The sequence below is a fragment of the Anolis carolinensis genome, chromosome 1, assembly GCF_035594765.1.
Source record: "Anolis carolinensis isolate JA03-04 chromosome 1, rAnoCar3.1.pri, whole genome shotgun sequence".
Classification (NCBI taxonomy): domain Eukaryota; kingdom Metazoa; phylum Chordata; class Lepidosauria; order Squamata; family Dactyloidae; genus Anolis; species Anolis carolinensis.
In genome coordinates, this window is record NC_085841.1 from 95,296,605 (window position 1) to 95,317,613 (window position 21,009).

Genomic DNA, 21,009 nt, shown 5'->3' on the forward strand with positions numbered 1-21,009 from the left:
TGTAACCATTCTTTGATATTATTCAGTGGATCCTCAACAATACAAATCAAATCGTCAGCAAAAGCTTGTAGTTTATATGTTTCTTTGCCTATCTTCAGTCCTTTGAGATTTGTATCCTTCCTGATGTCGTTCAGTAGCATTTCTAGTGATAATATAAATATGAGCGGGGATAGGGGACACCCCTGTCTCGTACCTTTCCTTATTTTTATTTTGCTTGTTGTTTGGCCATTAATCCAAATACTTGCTTCTTGATCAGTGTAGATCGCTTGTATGGCACTTATAAAATTATACCCCGCATCCATTTCTTTTAATAATAGTTTAAAAAATTCCCAGTTAATGCTGTCAAATGCTTTCTCAAAGTCTATAGCTAATATTGCCAATTCTTTTTGATTATTCCACTCATAGTACTCTATGATGTCAATTAAGCTCCTGACGTTGTCTTTAATGTTCCTATTTGGTAGGAACCCAGTTTGGTCCTCCCCGATCCAAGTTTTTAAGTATTCTTTTAATCTCTCCGCAATTATTGCTGTAAAAATTTTATAGTCGATATTTAATAATGATATTGGTCTGTAATTTTTGACGTTTGTAGCATCAGTGTTTTCTTTTGGGATCATGACTATATTTGCCTCTTTCCATGAGTTTGGTATTTTACCCAAATGTAGGGCTTGGTTCATTATAGTTTTTAAGTGAGGTATTAATTCTTCTTTAAATTTTTTGTAGTAAATTGCTGTTAGACCATCCGGGCCTGGGGACTTATTGTTGTCCAGTTTTTTTATAGCAGTGTCTATTTCTCTTTCTGTGATGTCCTTGTTTAACATTTCTCTCTGTGTCTCTGTTAATTTCGGGATATTTTGTCTTCCTAAGTATTTCATTATATCCTCATTTTTAATACGATCCTTTGTGTACAATTTTCCATAGAACTTGTTGAATTGTTTCAGAATTTCATGGTCTGTGGTATAAGATCTTCTTTCCTCATTGATTTGGATTATCCAGCTTTCTTGTTTCCTTTTCCTTAGCAATCTTGTCATCCATTTCCCAGGTTTATTTGCGTTATTAAAATGATATTGTTTCATAAATTTCAATTCTTTAGCTCTCTGTTCTATCTCTAAATTTTGTCTTTGTCTTTGTAAAATGTCTAGTTCTGTTTTGATTGATGTGTTATTTGGTTGTCTTTTCAGTTCTGTTTCTGTTCTTTCAATTTCCTTTTGGATTTCTTTTTGTTTAATCCATTTTGCATTATTTTTTATGGCATTTAGTTGAATGAAGTTGCCCCTCATCATGGCCTTACTGGCATCCCAGATGGTAGTCTTTTCCACGTCGGCTGTATCATTGAATTCAAAATATTCTTTTAAGCATTTTTTCCCGTTGTTTACATCTTCTTCAGATCTCATTAAATTTTCGTTCAGTCTCCATTTCCTCTTTTTTGCTGTTTGGTTTATTTGGATTTCCAATGGACAATGGTCTGTGTCCATCCTTGGAAGAATTTTTATTTTCTTTATTTTTGAGATTAATGTTTTAGTCATCCAAATCATATCAATTCTTGACCAATTTTTAAATCTGTTTGAATAGAACGTACAGTCTTTCTTGGTTGGATGTAAAGTTCTCCAGGCATCTTCCAAATCTAGTTCTTTTTTTAAATGTATGAAATTTATTGGTAGTTGTCCTGCCTTCGGGTCTTTTGTCTTTTTCCCTTGGTCTGATTTATCCAGTTTGCTTTCCAAAACTCCGTTGAAGTCCCCCATCAGCATTAAATCATCGTATTCTTGGCTTTCAATTAAATCCTTTAATTCCTTGACGAATTTATTTTTGGGTCCATTGGGGGCATATATGTTATATATTAATAATTTGTTCCCTCCTTTATCAATTTTGATCCCCACTATTCTTCCTTCTGTGTCTTTAAATGCTAATTGTGCTGAGTATTTTTCTTTTATATAGATGACTACTCCTTTCTTTTTTTCTGGGGCCGCTGAATAGAATTCCTTTCCAATTTGTTTGTGTGCCAATAATGCTGTGAATTTCTGTGATATGTGCGTTTCTTGAAATGCGATGACATCATAATTACCTTTCTTTACATAATTAAATATTTTCTTCCTTTTTTGAGGAGTGTTCAATCCATTTACATTATTTGAATAGCATTTCAAATCCCAGTTCATTTTAATTTTTTCCATCTTCTCTTTCTCCTTTCTCGCCTCCTTTTGTCTTCTGATCTTCATCTTCCTCCACCTCTTCTTCCTCTTCCACCAGATCTAGATTTGTTGCTGCTAGTCCATAGAGTAGTTCCATATTTTCGAGTGACTCCTCTCTTGCTTTTTTGGTTGGGTTCCCTTGTTCTGGTGTTTTGTCCCCTCTTGTATCTTTTTTCAATCTTTTATAAAATTCCCTCGCCTTTTCTTCAGAGGTTAGCCAAAACCTTTCACCTTTGTACGTAGTCATTATTCCCTCTACTTTTTCCCAACGGAATCTAATTTTTAATTTTTTTAATTCTTCTGTTAAAAACATATACTTCCTCCTTTTCCTTAACGTCGTTGATGGAATTTCTTTTAGTATGGCCACTTTCCTCCCTTTATAATTTGTTGGCGTAACATTATTCAATTTTAAGATGTCATCTCTAATAAATTTTTTTGTGAAGTTGACGATGACGTCTCTTTCTGCTTTGTTGCGTCTTGCGTAATTTGTCGAAATTCTATAGACTCTATCTATTTTATCTTCCACATCTTCTTCCGGCCAGTCCATCAATTTGGCTGTTAGTTGTATTATTATTTTCCTTATGTCCTCGTTGGGTTCCTCTTTTACGTTCCTATATCTTAGTTGAAATTCCATAGCTTGTTGTTCAAGTCTTTCTTGCATTGTTCCCAATCGGTTGCTGTTCTCCTCTATTTGATCCATCTTTAACTTCTGTTCACTTTGAGTCTTTTCTAGATGTTGTCTCTCTGCCTTCATCTCTTTTACTTCTTTCCTTACCTCTGTTATTTCTTGTTTGAGGTTTGACATGTCTTTCTTCATTTCTCCTAAATCTTCTGTCATTTCCATACTCATCTTTTGGATTTGTTCCTGGAATTGGTCCTGTTTTTCCGAAATGCGTTGGAGTTCCTTCATAATTTCTTTAAACATTGATTCCTCCTGAAATGATGATTTCCTTACTGTCCCAGTATTTTGTGTCTTTGTTTCTTTTTCATTTTTGTAGCTTGGAGTTAAATTTGCCATTATGCGTATATTTCTGTACTTCGATTCCCTCTTCTTGATCTTTTGTGTTCTTTGTTATACTTAAATATTTGCTTGTCTTGAAGTTTTCTACTTTTATTTATCTACCTTGTCTTCCTTGTTGTTGTTTTACTTTATTTTATTTTCCCCTTCTTGTTGATTTCTATATATTTTGTTATTTTTTAATTGTTTGGTGGCGTTCCCAAACTTAGCGCCCTTATTTGTTTGCACCGTTTGTTTGCTCTAACTTTGTCCTTTTTGTCTCTGTGTTGCTCTGTGTATTGTGTTGGTGCAGTTTTGATTGGTTTGTTTTTTACTGCACCAGCCTGCCTCAGCAGTTTGTTTATTGCTTCCCTTTCTTCTCAACTCTTAATATTTATTTGTGTTTTATTTTGTTATATTTTATTTATTTTGTTTGGTGGTCCTTCTTCGATTCTTCTTTGGTTAACTATTTAACTCTATTTCCCCTAGAGTGTCTTGTAGAGTCTGCTTGCCTTTATTTCTTTCTTGTCTTTTCTTGTCTTGGATCCACTGATTGTTTATTATTGTTATTATTATTATTTCTTAATGTTCTTAATATTTTATTACTTACTTATTTCTTGTTTTATGTTGTTATTGTTTCTATAATATTATTTAATATTGTTATTATTTTCCAGAGATCGTAAATTAGAAACCAATTTGGTGGTATAGTGGTTAGGATCCAAAGATCTTAGATTAGAAGCCTAGACCAAGTTCCTAATATCCACCGTATATTATCTTATTTGATTTTTATTTAGTCTCCTTTTGTATACGGGTGGTTTTCCTTGCCAGTCTTCCTTGCCAGTCTTCTGTTTGCTTCAGCAGGGCTTTAGCGCATGTGTGGGATTTTCCTGCCCTTCCCTCTCAGTCTCGCGAGATCCGCCCTTGCTCACTCTCGTGCCTTCTGCTTTGCCTTTCCACAGACACAGTCGTCTGTTTATCTTCCGTGTCTTTAAGCTAATTTGCCTGCCTCCCCCAGCTTGTTTTGGCTAGAGCTCTTTTCCAAGGTCAATTGTTTGTTGGGGGGGGGAGGAGGAGGGGGTGCGCTGCCTTAGCGCCCCTTTCCAAGATCTCTCTCCCTCTCTCTCTTCTCTGTTTTAGTTTAGTTTAATTTACAGCGCCGCACCTTCAACCTCCTTCAATCTCTTCTCCCAACTGGATCTAGTCTCTCTTCCAAACCTTTTTCAGTCAAAACTGCACTGTTCTTTCTCTCCCCGCTGCTGGTAATCCGCTGCCCTGCAGAGGTCTTGTCCAAGCCCTTGGTCGCCCTCCCTTGAGGGGGAAAGCAGCCCTCGGGTTGGTTCGACCCTATGGGTCCGCGGCCGCGAGGGTTCTTTATTGTGTTGCTCACCACTGTTATTGTTTAGTTAGTCTTCTACTTTTAATTTCAATTAAGAAGAGAGAGTTTCTCTCGTACTCACTCGTTTCTCGTAGTTGTGTTTTCTTCAGTTTAAAAGTGTGGTGGCTGGCGGTGATCCTGTGAAGTCCTCGCTTCCAGGCTAGTCCTCTCCGGGATCCGCTACCCTGCGGAGGTCTCGTCCGGACCCTTGGCCGCCCTCTCTTGAGGGGAAAAGCAGCTCTTGGGTCGTCGGTTCGACCCCCTACGGGTTTGCGACCTTTTTAGCCTCAACCCGCCAATAAGGTGGAGGTAAACACACTCCAGATCCTCAGAGCGCCGTGGGTTTGAGAGAGAGCCCTCTCTACCACCTTCCCGCCGCCATATCTCCACACCGGAAGTCTCCGGCACCTTGAATTTCTATCAACTCATTTGCACATCATTTTCTTGGAAACAACCATCTCTACTATGAGGCAGAGAAAGGTGATTATCTCAAGGGGTGGATTCTGTTGATAGAGGAGGAACAGTGGTGAAAAGTTAGAAGATAGAATGGTGATCTCCAACTATATGACTTGTCCTATGCTCCTTCCTCTGCTTGCTGGCCACGAATACAGTGGAAGATGTTAAGCCATTGTTAAAGAACAATTTATTGACAAGTCGTTCACACCTTTACATAGAGCAAGGATGCCATCTTTTCTCCCACCCCCAAGCAGCTGCCAAATAGATTTGTTTGGTGTGAGAAGTGACCCTGACTCAGCCATTCTTTTTATGCTGAAGAGCAGGTCTGTCTTCATTTGCTTATTGTGAGTAATCACCCTAGCACACACAACACACACACACATACACACACACACACACATCAACTGAAGAAAGCTTTCCATGCAGTATCGCTTCCCTCTTCCTATAGTTTACTTATCTGGCTTCATGCCTGCTATCTCTTGATGGTTTGTTATCTTGTAAAAACAAAACTATTACCCATGTGGCTCCCAGAAAACAGAACTATTACTCATGTTATTCCCAGAAAGCAAGTCATAAGACTCATCGCTTCTTATACACACCACTGGCAAAAAGGCACATTAGCTCAATAATGCCATAATTCATCAACATCCAAGATAAGATGGGGGAAAGGTCCTTACAGTTATTAAGTCAGAGGTTTAAAACTGCTTAGACCTCACAGTGACCTCCATTTGAAATAGAGAAATTAGAGATCAGGAATACTATATGAGTAATTTTTATATTATTTCAGTTACTATGATGCAAAAGTATACAATATGGAAAGGAAACAAGCAACAAAAATGGTTTTATGTTTTGTGTTTAAAACTGTCTCTAAATTTGGACAGAGATCCTAGATCAGGAAACATAAGTGCATCAGATAGCTTTGTTCTCATAGCTATATTTCTGAACGCTTCTCATTGAAACACACCTTGTAAACAGTGCATCCCCCCTCCTCAACACAGTTTTTCTGTATGGTCAGAGAGAAGGTGCAGTGGGGTGGGAGCTATCCTCATCTCCCAAAGTCCTAATCTAGCTAACACTCATTTCACTACCCTATGCTTACTCCCTGTTACTTCTCAATATGGGCTTACATTCTCTTTAGTCTTCAATAGCGTAAACCCATTCAATCCATTAGATCTATCTACATGTTGACCCAGTGTTTCACAACTTGCTGCATATTTCTATTCTAGTTGGGACTATTCGACTCTGATTTAGGGAAGGATTTCAGGGTTACTGATGCTTGTATCATGTGTTGATTTGGAAGCCTTGTAAATTGTTCAGAAGCTCAATTTCAATGCCACTGCCGACATCCCAGACCCGCCTTGTGGGAACAAGGGAGAGGGCCTTTTCTGCTGTGGCCCTCCGATTGTGGAACTCACTGCCCATTGAGATTAGGCAAGCCCCCACATTAGTAGCCTTCAAGAAAGACGTGAAAACATGGCTCTTCTGTTGCACTTTTGGAGAGTAACTACCTTATATTTCTTTTCCGTTGCTCCCTCTAATATCTATCCTCTAGACCAGGGGTCCCCAAACTTTCGAAGCAGAGGGCCAGTCCACAATCCTTCAAACTGTTGAGGGGCTGAATTATCATTTGAAAAAAACAAAACAAATTCCTATGCATACTGCACATGTCTTATTTGTAGTGTAACAACAACAACGAAAGAACAATACAATATTTAAAAATGAAAACAATTTTAACCAACATAAACCTATCAGGATTTCAATGGAAAGTGTGGGCCTGCTACTGGCCCATGAGATAGTCAAGTTAATTAGGATTGTTGTTGTGTGCCTTCAAGTCATTTCAGACTTTGGCCAAGCCTAAGTCTAAAATTAATGATTTATTTACTACATTTATTTACTACATTTATATCCCACCCTTCTCACCCCGAAGGGGACTCAGAGCGGCTGTATGTACATACAATATATTATATTATTAGCATAACACAATATTAGCATTATATATTACTATATTGAACTATACCACTATACTATTATATCATATGTAATATATAACATATAATTAATATTATATGGTATTGCTATTAGTATTATATTGTATAACATAATATTATTATCAATATTATATGTATATACAATATATTATATTATTAAAGCTGATATAAAATATTATATTATAAAACTGAGGGCGGGGGCCAGGTAAATGACCTTGGAGGGCCGCATCCGGCCCCTGGGCCTTAGTTTGGGGACCCCTGCTCTAGACTACACCACTTTCTTATGACCCTGCTCGCTGTGGTTTTTTATCCTTATGTCTTTCTCACCCTAAGTTTTAACTAAATGTTCATGTGGCCTGCCCTTGTTTTTATTGTTTTCTTGATTTGCATTGAAATGGATATTATTATTTATTGTATTGTTCACTGTGTTGTGATGTGTTGTTTTTTATATGCTGTTTATATTGTATTGTTCTGGGCATAGCCCCATGTAAGCCGCCCCGAGTCCCCGTTGGGGAGATGGTGGCGGGGTATAAATAAAGTATTATTATTATTATTATTATTATTATTATTATTATTATTATTATTAATGCATCTCACTTGTCTCTTCTCATTTTAGCCAAGTTACTCCACAGATTGTCTTGTAACTTTCTAAAAAATAGTACATTAGGAAGGAGTTATCGCAAAGGTCAGGGAGCCAGGGCCTTTCTGCTCTACCCTCCCCACTTGCAGTTGAAGACTGCCACTAATACTTCTAAGAGCCTCTCAGACAGGCCTAATCCTGGGAGGAACTGGGATATTTTATCCCAGATCGTCCTGGGTTTGAGACTCCAAACCCACCCCAAATCCTGGGCATTTCCCTGGGGTTGGTGGCTTCATGCCCTCCTGAGTCAACCAGAGGTATAACCCCTAAATATATCCCCTTCACTTTCCTGTGGGGCCTGGCTGCATGCTCTTGCTCCTCCAATGAAAGCTCCTGGCACGTGAAAATGACACGTTGGGAAGTTGGGTGGGGGGTGGAATGGAGAGATTTCCCTCCTCCCCCTCAACCTCCCAATGCATCATTTCCACATGCCAGGAGCTTTCACCAGAGGGGCTGAGCATGCAGCCAGGCCCTTCACATAAGTTTAGGGAGTAAATGGGGGGCTAAGGACTGGCCCAAGGAACTGGGATTACAGTGGGGATTGATCCCCAGGATCACAGAACCAGTCCCAGGAGTCACAGAAACATCACAGGGCCCATACCTGGAAAATTATACTTGTATAAATTATACTTGTAATTTATGATTTGTATAGTGAAGGTATGGGGGTCTGTTTGCTATTAAGAAACTACTATTAAGAAACTACTTTTCAGCCACTACTGTTCATTCCCTTTAGGTCCGCTTTATTATGACTTGAATTTGCGAATATTAGAAACTATCCATCTGAAGAAGACTTGGTCACGGTTGAAACCGGTTGTGAAAATTCTTGTGAACTTTAAAGAGGAAATCTGTTTAAAGCAACCTTTGTTGAAAATTCCCTTCTACAAGAAAGAAACAGTAATCAGTATTGTGAATATAACAAACTTATGTTTCTTAGTATACTATTTTTGTTGGACCTTTTACAAGTCATTGAAACAAGTATATGTTTGTGATTACTTCAGTATTGTAATAGTGGATTATTGCTTTGCTGTTGTCCATGTTTGCCTGGATCTGCTCAGCTTCTGGAGAGGAGCTATCATCTGGAGACAGACATCTCTAGGTTTGAATACTACTGGGTCCAATTTCTCATGAGTAATTATAAGATCTCTTAAGAAGACCATTTATCATTCTGAGAAGGTATTTGTAGTACATCAAACTTGCATTTGTATATGTAATATTTTTTATTAACACACTAAAAGTTTCATGCATATAAGACAAAATTAAATAAAGCCTACATACATAAAACCGACACATAACATAGTACAAAAAACACAACATACTACAGAAATGGATAATATGATTCCTATTATCAAGGTTTGTAACTGGTATGCATTTGAACTTCCATTACATCTTATCTTTGTTACACATAAACTAACTGCATGTATGTATGTAGGTATGTAGTTAACTAGCCACAACTACAATTATGATATACCTCCATCATATCTTCACAAAAGTATTGACCATATCCACATCCTTACAATTCATCAAAGATTTCCCTGGACATTTGCTTATCTGTTTTGCAGTCAAACTTAATTGAAGAAACATGTTTCCTAAAAGGGACTGCATCAGGAAACCAAAATGGTAACACCTATCTGCCTGCTAGCTTTATATGAGATATCTTTCTTTAGTAGATTTATGACCTAGAAACCAAGACTGACTTGTCAGTGTTGCACATTTGATCTTTTCCTGCCTTTTGCACAAACAAATACATTTAAAACTTTTGATTTCCGAAACCAAGAGTCCAAAACACACATTTACCATGACAAAATCCCCACAATACACTAGCAATGCTAGCATGGAAAAACAGCGAGAACATGGAGGCAAACATCCTTGTGATGAGGTCCTAGGAGAAGCTTTAGACATCTGCAGCTTTGAGCTTTTAAATCACAGAAAAGGGATTTCCATAAACAGAGAAAATCTCTCATTTCACATCCCCCCACCCAATATGTGGGGATCATCAATGGATCTTGGGGTAGGGATGTGACCAGTGCATGGAGGCCTCCCTCACTTTCTACAGGCACAAAAGATGTGTGGTGCATAAGTCCCATTAAACTGATGTTTGCTTTGAAATGAACTACATTTTATGATTTTATTGCAATCCCACCATTTTCCAACTACAATTGCTGCATATAAGAACCAAACTAGAATGGCTTTTTAAAAAACCCAGACAGGTCAGAGATTAGCTGACATTTGAACAGATGTCTCAACGTAACATTGCAAATTACAAAACACTCTCACATTTCTTTCCATCTGCTGCATTAACACCATTCCTCTGACATTTTAAAATATTGTATCAGGAAGGTTGAGCTACATTTTCAGATACATTACGTAAAAAAATGAATTGACTTTTTAAAAAATATGACAAATCTTATTGAACAAATCAGCTTAATGTTCAATAGCTTTCTGTTCACTCGCTACAATAATTCAACAATCACATTTTGAGTGACCCTTGCTATTTGTTTGATTAAGAAAGATTTGAGACAGACAAATTTTCCTGTGAATTTCCACTAAAAAGCCAACAATTTCTGCAGAACATCCAATCATTCTATTCACAAGCTTCTTAAGAGATAAATCCTCTGCTAGAATAATCACAAATGGAGAAAAACCTACATTTGTTGGCATTCTACACTTTCATTGAAGGACATATGCTAATGAATTCATTTCTAGGAGAACGAAACACACACACAGACCCTTAATCCACAGGGAAAGAACACAATTCCGATGCAAATCCATTTTCTTAAATAATTAAATGTTCTTTTGTTGAAATTCTATGGGTGCAATTATAACCTTATAAAAAGACAGAAGAACAGAGAGAATGAAAATGCATTGGCAGTATGTATTAATCTCATACAAAATATTGTGTGGGACTGGACGGAGGAGGGAACTAATCCTTAACAAAAAAAAAATAAGATAAGAATACTGGGGAAAGCTTGAGCCAATAAGAAAAACTCAATCTTTCAATTAAGTTTGTTCTTGCAGACCCCATATATTAACCACTTCCAAGAATTCCATCAGAAATGAACATCACATTAATGGCTAACACATGTTGCATGCATGAGCCATTATTGTGTAGACTGCTGAGAGTTCTTAAACTGAGAGTTCCAACCCCAAACGGGGTCCCCTTAGCTCAATGTTGGTGTCATGAAAAAATGGGCAACTGTAAAGGGTTTCTGAATGCCACCCAGCTGCATAAACAACCTATAGAGTTTGCAATGGACTCTGCAGAAAATGCTTCAGCTGTACTCTACAGAAAGAAACATCAGCTTATTCAGCAAATCTTGCTGGTTTATTATCAGTAAATGTTTGATTTTTAAATCTATGTTATGAATCTATATACCAGGGGTCATGTAAAAAAATTTTCAGGCTGAAAGGGGTCACAAAGGTTCTTGAGTCAATCCGGCCCATCATGTTATTTTGTGTGGCCCTGAAGTCCAGACACATTTACAGAAACCACATGTTTGATGGCTGCAGACAATTTCTACTCCTACACTTTACTGCTGGCTTGCCCTTGGCTTCACCTTTGTTCCCGTCTCCTCTCCAAGATTGGACACATGATCCCAAAAGCTTCATTCTCTTTGCGTGTTAGCTGTAGAGGTTTTGGTGTGCTATTTGAAAGGATTGCTGCGCTTCAGTGTTCACAGAGCTTTTGTCCCAACTCAATCTCTGTAGGACAAAGGTGTCCCAAGATGTTAAGTTCCAAGGAGGTGGGTACTATGCTGCATGTCATGAAGATAAACTGAGCAGAACTGCTCCCCATCGTCTAGTGCCTTGGGTTTGGTTTGCAAGTGGGCACTGCAGAATATTGCCTTCTGGAGCTGGAGCTATGTGCTGAGTTGGAAGTGGGGTGAAGGCATGCATAGTACTAGGATATGGGCTTGCCCCCCCTCCCCCCGTCTAGTGGCTAGACAAGATATAGTGCACAGGGACTGTGTGCGCCATAGTGACCTCAAGTGACTGGAAGGATTTGCAGGTTTGAGCAAATTGCAGCCCTCCTAATTGGGCTTGAGGTCCTATCATCCTGTACTATTGTCTATGTTAATAGGAGATGGAGTCACAAAACTTCCAAAAGGATCTAACTGCCTATCAGTTAGCTTTATTTCAAGAGCAGCTAAAGAACAGCCCTCCGGATGCTGGACAACAACTCCTGTATTCCTCACCATTAGACACCATGATTAGATCTGATGAGAATTGTGATACAGTAACATCTGGGAAGGCTGCAATTTGTTCTGTTTAGTATTTAGGACAATGTGGTTTTGAATTTATGTACAAGCCTTGTGGATATGATGTCTGACTTTAAAATGTTATTTAACCTTTCCCCAACTTCAGAGGCACAAGTACTGTGGGTTGCAATTCCCATCATCCTCAGTCTGAATGGCAGATAATCAAAAGTGATAGGAATTGTCATTCCACAACATCTGGTGATCCACATTGGATAAAAGCTAAAGAGCATTGACAACTATGTAAAAAAAAATTATAGCCGCCCCTCTGTAAACACGGATTCTCCATCCATGGATTTAATGGCCCTTTGAAGACAGTCATAAGGCTGATGTGGCCCTCAGTGAAATTGAGTTTGTCACCATTGTTTTAGATACTCCAAAGCCATTATGTGTAACATTCAAAGGACTGGGATTGTGTGACCAGGATCAGCAATCTGTTAATTTTCCACATATTGAGCCTGGAACTTGCGGAAAATATATTTAGAAAAAGGAGGGGAGACAGGTTACCCTAGGGTGGCAAGACAGGCTTCCATTCAAAGTTCTGTAATTTGTTGTACAGTCAATGCAAGTCTTAAAATGAGACATACTGTTTATGATAATAACACATTCAACAAATCATGTCATTTAGCATCATAGACACTCCCCTGGATCCTATATTTTCATCTGAGACCTTTCTCCAAGTACAGATAGCAAGCAGATACAAGACATATTGAGCTATGGCCACATATCTGTGGAATGCTTTCCACAGAAGCTTGACAGCTGCTTACTATAGAGCTTTTGCAGCACAACCAGAAGGCTTTTTAATTCTCTTAATCATTTAATGAATTGATTTTAGTCCTGTAAGATTACAGCACTCTTCAGCTTTGTTCCTGGCTTTACTCTGGTTTTATAGGCTGTCGTGTTTTTAGTTTTGTTGCTGATTTTATCTTGGTTTTATTTCATACTGTCTATAGTTATTTTCTATGGCTTGTTTTTATGGCTTAAATTGTTACTTCAGGTAGAATAGACCAATAATTTAGGTCCTTGGTAAGCAAGATTTTTGTAAATACCAATAATAATAATAATAATAATAATAATAATAAAAATAATAATAATAATAATAATTTTATTTTTATACCCCACCCCATCTCCCCGAAGGGACTCGGAGTGGCTTACATGGGGCCAAGCCCAGTCCACAATAAAAACAAAGCAATAAAAACAAATTATAACAATAAAAACCAGTCATAAAATCACATTCAAGAACAAAAGGTAAAATCATGGATAAAATCTAGAAAAAAAAAAACCTGGGCCAAAGTGCTAGAAAAAAAAACCTGGGCCAAAGTCAAAATCATCAGGAGGGGAGGATTATCCAAATTGTCAACTCATTAATTCAATGAGTTATATTCTACTTGCTAGTGATTGAAATTAGGCCTGCATTTGTAATGTTTTCTACACATTTATTTGTTTGGTATCCTGCCTTTCTCCTTGCACAGGATCCCAGAGAACATTTACATCAAGAAGTTTAAAAGTTCAACATGTAATTTTTAAAAATACCTTCAGTTTCCAAGATCTCAGAAAGACATACTGGTGTCCTGTTAATTTGACACAGTAAGCTCATTTTATGACAGCATAATCATATGAATTCATCTTTAGGTTAATTACACCATCATAGCTAAAAGTGCTCATTAAAACCTACATGTTAAGCCATGCAGCCACACAACAGAAAAATGTCCAAGGCACCTGAGCAACTACACATCCAGCCACCCCTTGATAGTGGGGTAGTCCTGTAATACTGCAACGTATCCCTCTACTGCAAGAGGTCTGGACACATCATTGTTCACCACCCACTCTCCAAGACTTTGATGACTCTCTTCTTGGAAGGGGCTGAGTGGCATAAAATGTAGGGTTTGGGGCAGAGATAGATATATCATGAGATACAGAGCTGTAGCTATGTCATTTCAGCTATTTCTCTGAATGTAGGATCTCACAGTCTGAGAAGATACACAAATATATGTTATCAGCCCATTTTTATTTTACTTAATCAGTGATTTTATTGCATGAAATCACTATTCTACAGCAGCCATATTGTTATCAAGTCACAGGACCCGCAAAGATTTATAGTTCTTCAAAGGCTCAGAAATAAATATATAATTCCCCCCCCCTTTTTTTTTTAAAAAAAAAAGACCCTTTCCAGACTTGTGCAGGCTCAAAGCATCAGAAGATCAAGACCAAACCAGCAACAGCTATCATATCTAACTTTTTAATAAATTATATCTATTCTTCATATATATAACTTTAATATTTTTATATACTGTATCTATCTCATATATATAATATATATAAACTTCTTTACCAAAATATAACCAGATAAGCCCAGAGACATTCACCTCCTTGCTGAGAGATTTCCTGGACAGGAAGGGTGGACAAACCCCCTGGGCCTGTCCCGAAGCCCAAACCATTAACAAACCAATGATCACAATTATTATACAGTCAAAACATTTTTCCCTAATGGACAGAGCTGAAAGACATGGCTGTATAACATCTGGTTTATTTTTAAAGCAGGGGGCTAAAAAACTAACATTTTATAATCACTTGCTTGTGTGTATGGAAACCAAACCATCTTGGAGATCATGGAAAAGGCAGCCAAATGATTTAGATCTTTTAAAAGTCAAGATTGAAAGGGGAAATCAATCTATGGGCCAGAAATGAACTGTGATAAAATCAGAAGATGGGATGTGTATATCTTTGTGTTTGTTGATGTCCAGTAGTGCCGTTTCCAATATAAATGCAAAAATCTACTTGTTTTATTTTTCTATTTTCTAGTGATAGTGGTGAATACTTAAAACATTTCAAGCACAGGTAAGTCAGAAAAATTGCAGTTGCATTTGTTTGAAATGAAGTCACCCTGAACTATAAAGTGGAAAAGGAGCAAAAGCTCAATTCTTATTTTCAGTCCCAAGGCAGCCTTCCCCAGTCTGATGCCCTACAATTCCCATTTCCCCCAACCAGCTCTCAGGATGCCAGTTTTGAAAAAGGCTGCGCTAAGACTCGAAAGATTTTGTATTTATAATTAAAAACACATGCAGCGTTGCCAGCTTTCAAATGCTACCTGAAAATTGTTACCATATGATAGATATCCCAGAATCACCAGTCATTATGAATTAGCAGTCAATTAAAAAAATTGTTAGGACAAACAAGTAGAGTATAACATAACTATTTTTCCTCATGAAGAAGTTTAGAAGATAACATAGGCAAATTTTACAGAACAGATATTTTAACAATATGAGTTAGCAGTCCAGACACTTTTCCTTGCTTCTTTTTCAGGAGACAGAAGCACATTTGCTGCAAGATTGTTATTTGCAAAACACATTAATATTTTGTTCTATCTGCAATACTGTAAGCCATTTCGGTTCTTCAGCAATGAAGATGTGAGACTATCCCCAGAAACTAGTAATCTGAGTACTAAAACCTAATAGGTTTGTAACTGCATTGCTTAATTGTGACACTACTGTATTGTAAAGAAAGAAAAGAAAAAAATACCAAAAGATAATAGAGCCGTGATATGACGTGACAGGGCTTCTAATGTTCATATTACTTAGAAAAGCCCCGCTAATATAAGCCAAGAAATGCAGTCCAAGATGTTTCAGTTTTATCACTTTTGACTTTAAAATTATCATTAAAGGCAGCCTGTTAGCGTATATGGCATCAGTCTCATTTTGATTTTTTAAAAATAAAATTTATTATGGCTTTTATGATGGCTGTCAAATAGATCAGAATCAGAGACAAGTGATTGGAAGGTACCAGCCATCACTTTCACTGTAACTTCCTCTTTCTCTAAAATGCTGTGATGTACAGCACACAATCCAAAAATGAACAAAAACATATGCACAAGCCCCCAAATAGCCCAGTCAAACAATGAAGCATGGCCCCTAAAGGATGGGAGACCTATATTTTATCCTATCTCCTCTAAACCTGTGAACAGATGTGCTTTTAAACCACATTTTATCAGACTACCTTCTATACAGATGTAGACTGGAAAGAAGCCCTTATAACTCAATAGCACTCATTAACCAGTGAACAGATGCAAGACTGGGTACAAAGTTTATTACCTCCCTGAAATATTTCTTTTTACCTTCTTCACTGAATACTGAGCATAAGTGGTAGTATCCAACTGCTTTAACAGTATCAAGTTGTCAGCCTGTTTAACAAACTATTTTTACATCCTCCCTCCTTGCTTTTTAATTAAGGTAGGCAAACTCTGATGTCTTTGAAACATAAAACAGATATAGAATCAGCCAGAGTATGCATGATCTATTTTAGAATCTAAAAGTCTATTTAATTTAAAGCTACATTAGAGCATTGAAACAAACACTCACCATGAATCACATCTAGTTATTTTGGGTTATTTTTGTGATCACAATGATTTCATTTAGAAAGGTAATAATTTAAAACCAGGACATTGACAAGCTGGAACATGTCCAGAGGAAGGGAACCATGATGGTCTAGAAACCATATAAGGAACAACTGAAAGAGTTGGTTATGTTTAGCACAGAATAAAGAAGAACGAGAAGTGACATGACAGCCGTCTTTTAAAGGGTTGGCTCATAAAAAATGAACTTCCCTTTTGCTGTTCCAAGATGGGATCAAACAAATGGATTCGAAGTACCAAAAAAAGAGATTTTAAACAGACACAAGGAAGCCATGGAATATCTTTCATTGGAGGTTAGATGTTAGTGGTGGATTACTGTACTGACAGGGGATTAGACTAGGTGGCCCATGGGGTCCCTTCCAACTCCATCATTCTATGATTCTTCAGATTTAATTGCTTGCTTGATGGGAAGAAAGAAAAAAAAGAAACTTTGCTGCTGTGAATCTGGATGACATTGGATGTAACAAGCCAAATTGAGTAACTACTACAAATGAAATTCTACACTTGTAAATCTAGCCAACAATGTATTGCTTAGTATTCTATGCATTAATATTTTCTCAGGGAAAATAAACCATTATCATAGTACTACGGGAGCATCTGCTTTCATTTCACCCCAATTATTTGAATGGCATGTTATCTGTAGCAAAGGCAGCCCTTTGTTACCCCTTGAAAAGTAATAAGGAACCTGGAGTTATTGAATTGACTGGGATGGATGTATGCATATATGTGCATATGTGTGCTTACATGTAAGTGTCTGTGTAGAATGAATTGTCCTTTTGGGAAAGATATTGGATGAAATTGCCACTGCCTCCTTTCAATGCTGTGCTTCCTTTGTCTCTCTAGTTCACACTTATCAAGTAGGTCTTTGAGACAATCCACATAGCCTGCAGGGGTCCTAGGAGTTGGAATTCAACAATGCTCTGCACAAGCAACACTGCCTCATAGTTGTGCTGGAAAAATTAGTAGATAGTGATTAAGGAAGCTTACAGAGAAGTCTGGGTCCTCTTTTCCTTTTATCATTATATGTCCTGCCCCCTTTGTGAGTAACCTAGACATAGGACCTCATCACATTGAGGTCACCTATCTGGGCAATAATGGGGGAATTTGCCATGGATCGTGGTGAATCTGGTATGGGGCGTGGGAAGCACGTTGCCCTATGCCTCACATAGCCTGCATTGGCCCTCACCTCAACCCATGGGGGGGGGGGGGGAGTCGCCACCCAGCTTCCCTCTTCTTGTTGACTATGCAACATGAGAAACCTCCTGTGATGCCGATGCTGCCTCTTTCAATACTTGGACCTCACTTTAAGTGTGGAGCCCTGCTGAAATAGATTGACATCATGTGATGGGATCTGGCAGCCTCAGTGCCTGAAAAGAGGTCCAAGTGTCATAGGATGGGCAATTTTGCCTGTCTGATGAGGTCCTAATAATCTCAGGCTTAGCCCACCTCTTCTTTGTTTTCTATTCCTTCCCTGGAGCTTTCTGTAGTCAGGCTAAGTAGGACTAGCAACTCCTTTTGATTCTATTACTAAATGGAGTTCACTTAATAAAGATTACGTTAAACTTTAGCTGCCAGTCTCCTTGCTCCTTGAATGCCATCTCACACTCTTTCAGCTGCAAGTTTACTCTGCTAAATTATCCCCTGGAGCCACTGAGGGGCATCAGTCACCTAAAAGATGGCACTTATTCAGCAACATTACTGGATTAATTGTATGCAGGACTGTGTTAATGAGAAAAGGATTAGTCAAACCAGACAGTCAGGTTCAGTGATCTATGGGTGTATATGCTGACTCAGGCCAGGCTATGGGCTGGAGACAACTTTGGTTGACTTGGTGGACAACCTGATCCAGGATTTGGACATGGAACGTTTTGCTGTTGATTGCTTGGCAGCTTTTAGAGGCGCTGCTTTATACTGACTATATTCCTTGCTAAATGAGACAGTATGAAAAGTGATACTGCAGGATCTCTGTTTGATTCCTTGCCTGTAGGTCTGTGAGGTCCCTCCAGATTTCATTTGGTTTCCCCATCTGGTGTTTCTCAGACTATTTGGTGCAGGAACTCACTAGATAGACTAAACTACAGCAGAAACAACATCTGATACAAAATGTAGGATTATGGCTCTAACACGGTCACTTTTTATTATTAACTGTATGATTTTAAAAATATCTGTTGCCTGACAAAAAGCCAGGGGAGTTTCAAAAGTTTGCACAAAGTGTATTGTGTATTTAGGTTGGCCAATAAAAATATTGCTCTTTTGTGGGTTTTATACCACTTTAAAGATGATACTAAACAACCATATTGCTCTCCTTTCTACCTATCCCAGGGAAGCCGTTTGAGTTTTGAACCAATGTCAGATATCGTCCTGACAAGAGAGAAGATGGAGCACGTCAAGAGATGCAAAGTCCTAAATCATGATATAAAGTCTTATGTCTATTAATTCCACACTGACTAAAAATTAAATATAGCAACCATATTAACCCAGAATAATAGATATGGAAAGTAAAATGCAACCCTCAGTCACAATAAATTAACCTTGCTTTGGCAATTGGTACGTATGAAGTGTATTATGAATAAAAAGTTGCTTTGGAACAGATTGATGTGTCTGCCTCTGTCATGATGAAATGAATCCTTCTGCTAGGTGACTGATAGGATTACAACAATGCTCTGGAAAGGGAACTGAATGGATATTAATCTACTCAAAGGTCCAAGTCTCCATTTATTGTGAAATGCAGTACAGGCTGTAATCTAGCATGGCTTAGTGAGGCGTGAACACACAAGTCTTCCAGGCTGAATTTAAGTTCTCCTCTCTGTCACTGGCTAGTGCACCAACAATCAAGTGCAGAAAAGCTTGTGACAGCCCCATATAATGTGAAAACTCCTTTGGCATCAGAATAATCTGACAGTTTGCTTGCGATAGAGACTACTGATTATTATCCCATAGCATAGAAATTCCATACAATTCACTCCATAACTGCACTAAAACTGAAATTAGAATATGGTTTGTTCTATAAGTTAAAATGCAATTTGGTGGAAGGTATTTTTTTATGTCAGGAGTGACTTGATAAACTGTAAGCCACTTCTGGTGTGAGAGAATTGGCCATCTGCAAGGATGTTGCCCAGGGGATGCCCAGATGTTTGATATTTTACCATCCTTGTGTAAGGCTTCTCTCATGTCCCTGCATGGAGACGGAGCTGATGGAAGCTCATCTCTGCTCTCTGTGGGCTGGATTCAAACCAGCAACCTTCAGGTCAGCAACCCAAACTTCAAGTCAGCAATCCTACCAGCACAAGGGTTTAATCCACTGCGCCACCCGGGGGGGGGGGGTGTCCATGGAGATATTGCTTGGGAGCCTGTTCCAAAGTCTGGGAGCAGCCATGAAAATGCTCACAAGCAGGCAGTGGAACAGAGAAAGCCCATCTCTGAAGATCTTAGAGCAATAAAGAGCTCATATAGGACGAAACAGTCCTCCAGCATGGGAACATGAAATAAATCCGACATGTACACAATAATTACACATCCCAACAAAAAAAGTTTTTTTCTTGTTGTCTTAGTTTTTAGGCTTGTTCCTGGAGTTATTTGTGGCACTGATTCAGAAAATTGCATTAGAATATGTGAGTAGATGGTGACTGATAGATGGTATATGCTCTGAATGTCAAAAGCTAGAGCTGATAGGGGAAAGCTGGTGCCAGTTATGGAATCAACAGGTCAAGTATACCCAGAAATAGGTCTGAAATTTGAGGCACCAAAATATGAGTTGGCCAGTGCCATCTGCGTAGTGGAAGAGGGGGGCTACCATGGCAGTGGGATGGTAAATCTACCTTGGATTTTAGTCTTGACTTATGGACCATCCTGTATTTTGGATTGCCCCTTTAAGGTTCATAGTACAGTCCAGAGCTAATTCACTACCCCATTGCCATGGAAACTATCCAGTCAGTATTGCCTTTGGAATCATTACGGCTAACAGAGGACTAGCTCAAAATTGCTACATTCAACTTCTTCCCAGCTCTCCAGATATGTTGTTGAATGTCACAAGCTGTTTCTACCTTGTGCTTTGCATTCAGTTATTATTTTGCACTAGCAATAAGCACTCCTATTTGCATAAGCCAGGCTTTCCCATTGTGAACAATTTCTCCTATCCATTGTGGACCCAGCTGAAGGATCTGAGTAAAAGCTCAGTATTTAGGAGACCCTTGGTATCTACTGGGACTTGTTTCCAGGACCTCCATGGATGCAAAAATCCACAAATGCTCAAGTCCCATTATATGCAATGGCACAATAAAGTGTTGTCTGTTCATGGGGATCTTTAATTACAGTAGAGTCTCACTTGTCCAACATAAACGGGCCGGCAGAATGTTGGATAAGTGAATATGTTGGACAATAAGGAGGCATTAAGGAAAAGCCTATTAAACATCAAATTAGGTTATCATTTTACAAATTAAGCACCAAAACATCATGTTTTACAACAAATTTGACACAAAAAGTAGTTCAATATGCAGTAATGCTATGTAGTAATTACTGTATTTACAAATTTAGCACCAAAATATCATGATGTATTGAAAATATTGATTACAAAAATGCGTTGGATAATCCAGAACATTGGATAAGCGAGTGCTGGATAAGTGAGACTCTACTGTATTATTATTTTAATATTTTCAAGCCATGGATGGTGGAATCTGTGGATGCAGTCTGTGGATATCGAGTGCTGA

The 21,009-nt window shown here is 38.2% G+C and overlaps 1 long non-coding RNA gene across 1 annotated transcript in view; it reads left to right on the forward strand.

Moving 5' to 3' along the window:
- Positions 1 to 18,893, forward strand: part of LOC103280645 (uncharacterized) — a 31,675-nt gene extending 12,782 nt beyond the window's left edge. The window contains exons 2-3 of the long non-coding RNA XR_010005758.1: positions 14,698 to 14,733; positions 18,626 to 18,893. This is a non-coding gene — a long non-coding RNA (uncharacterized LOC103280645). The remainder of the gene's footprint in view (positions 1 to 14,697; positions 14,734 to 18,625) is intronic.
- The last annotated feature ends 2,116 nt before the right edge of the window (positions 18,894 to 21,009 follow it).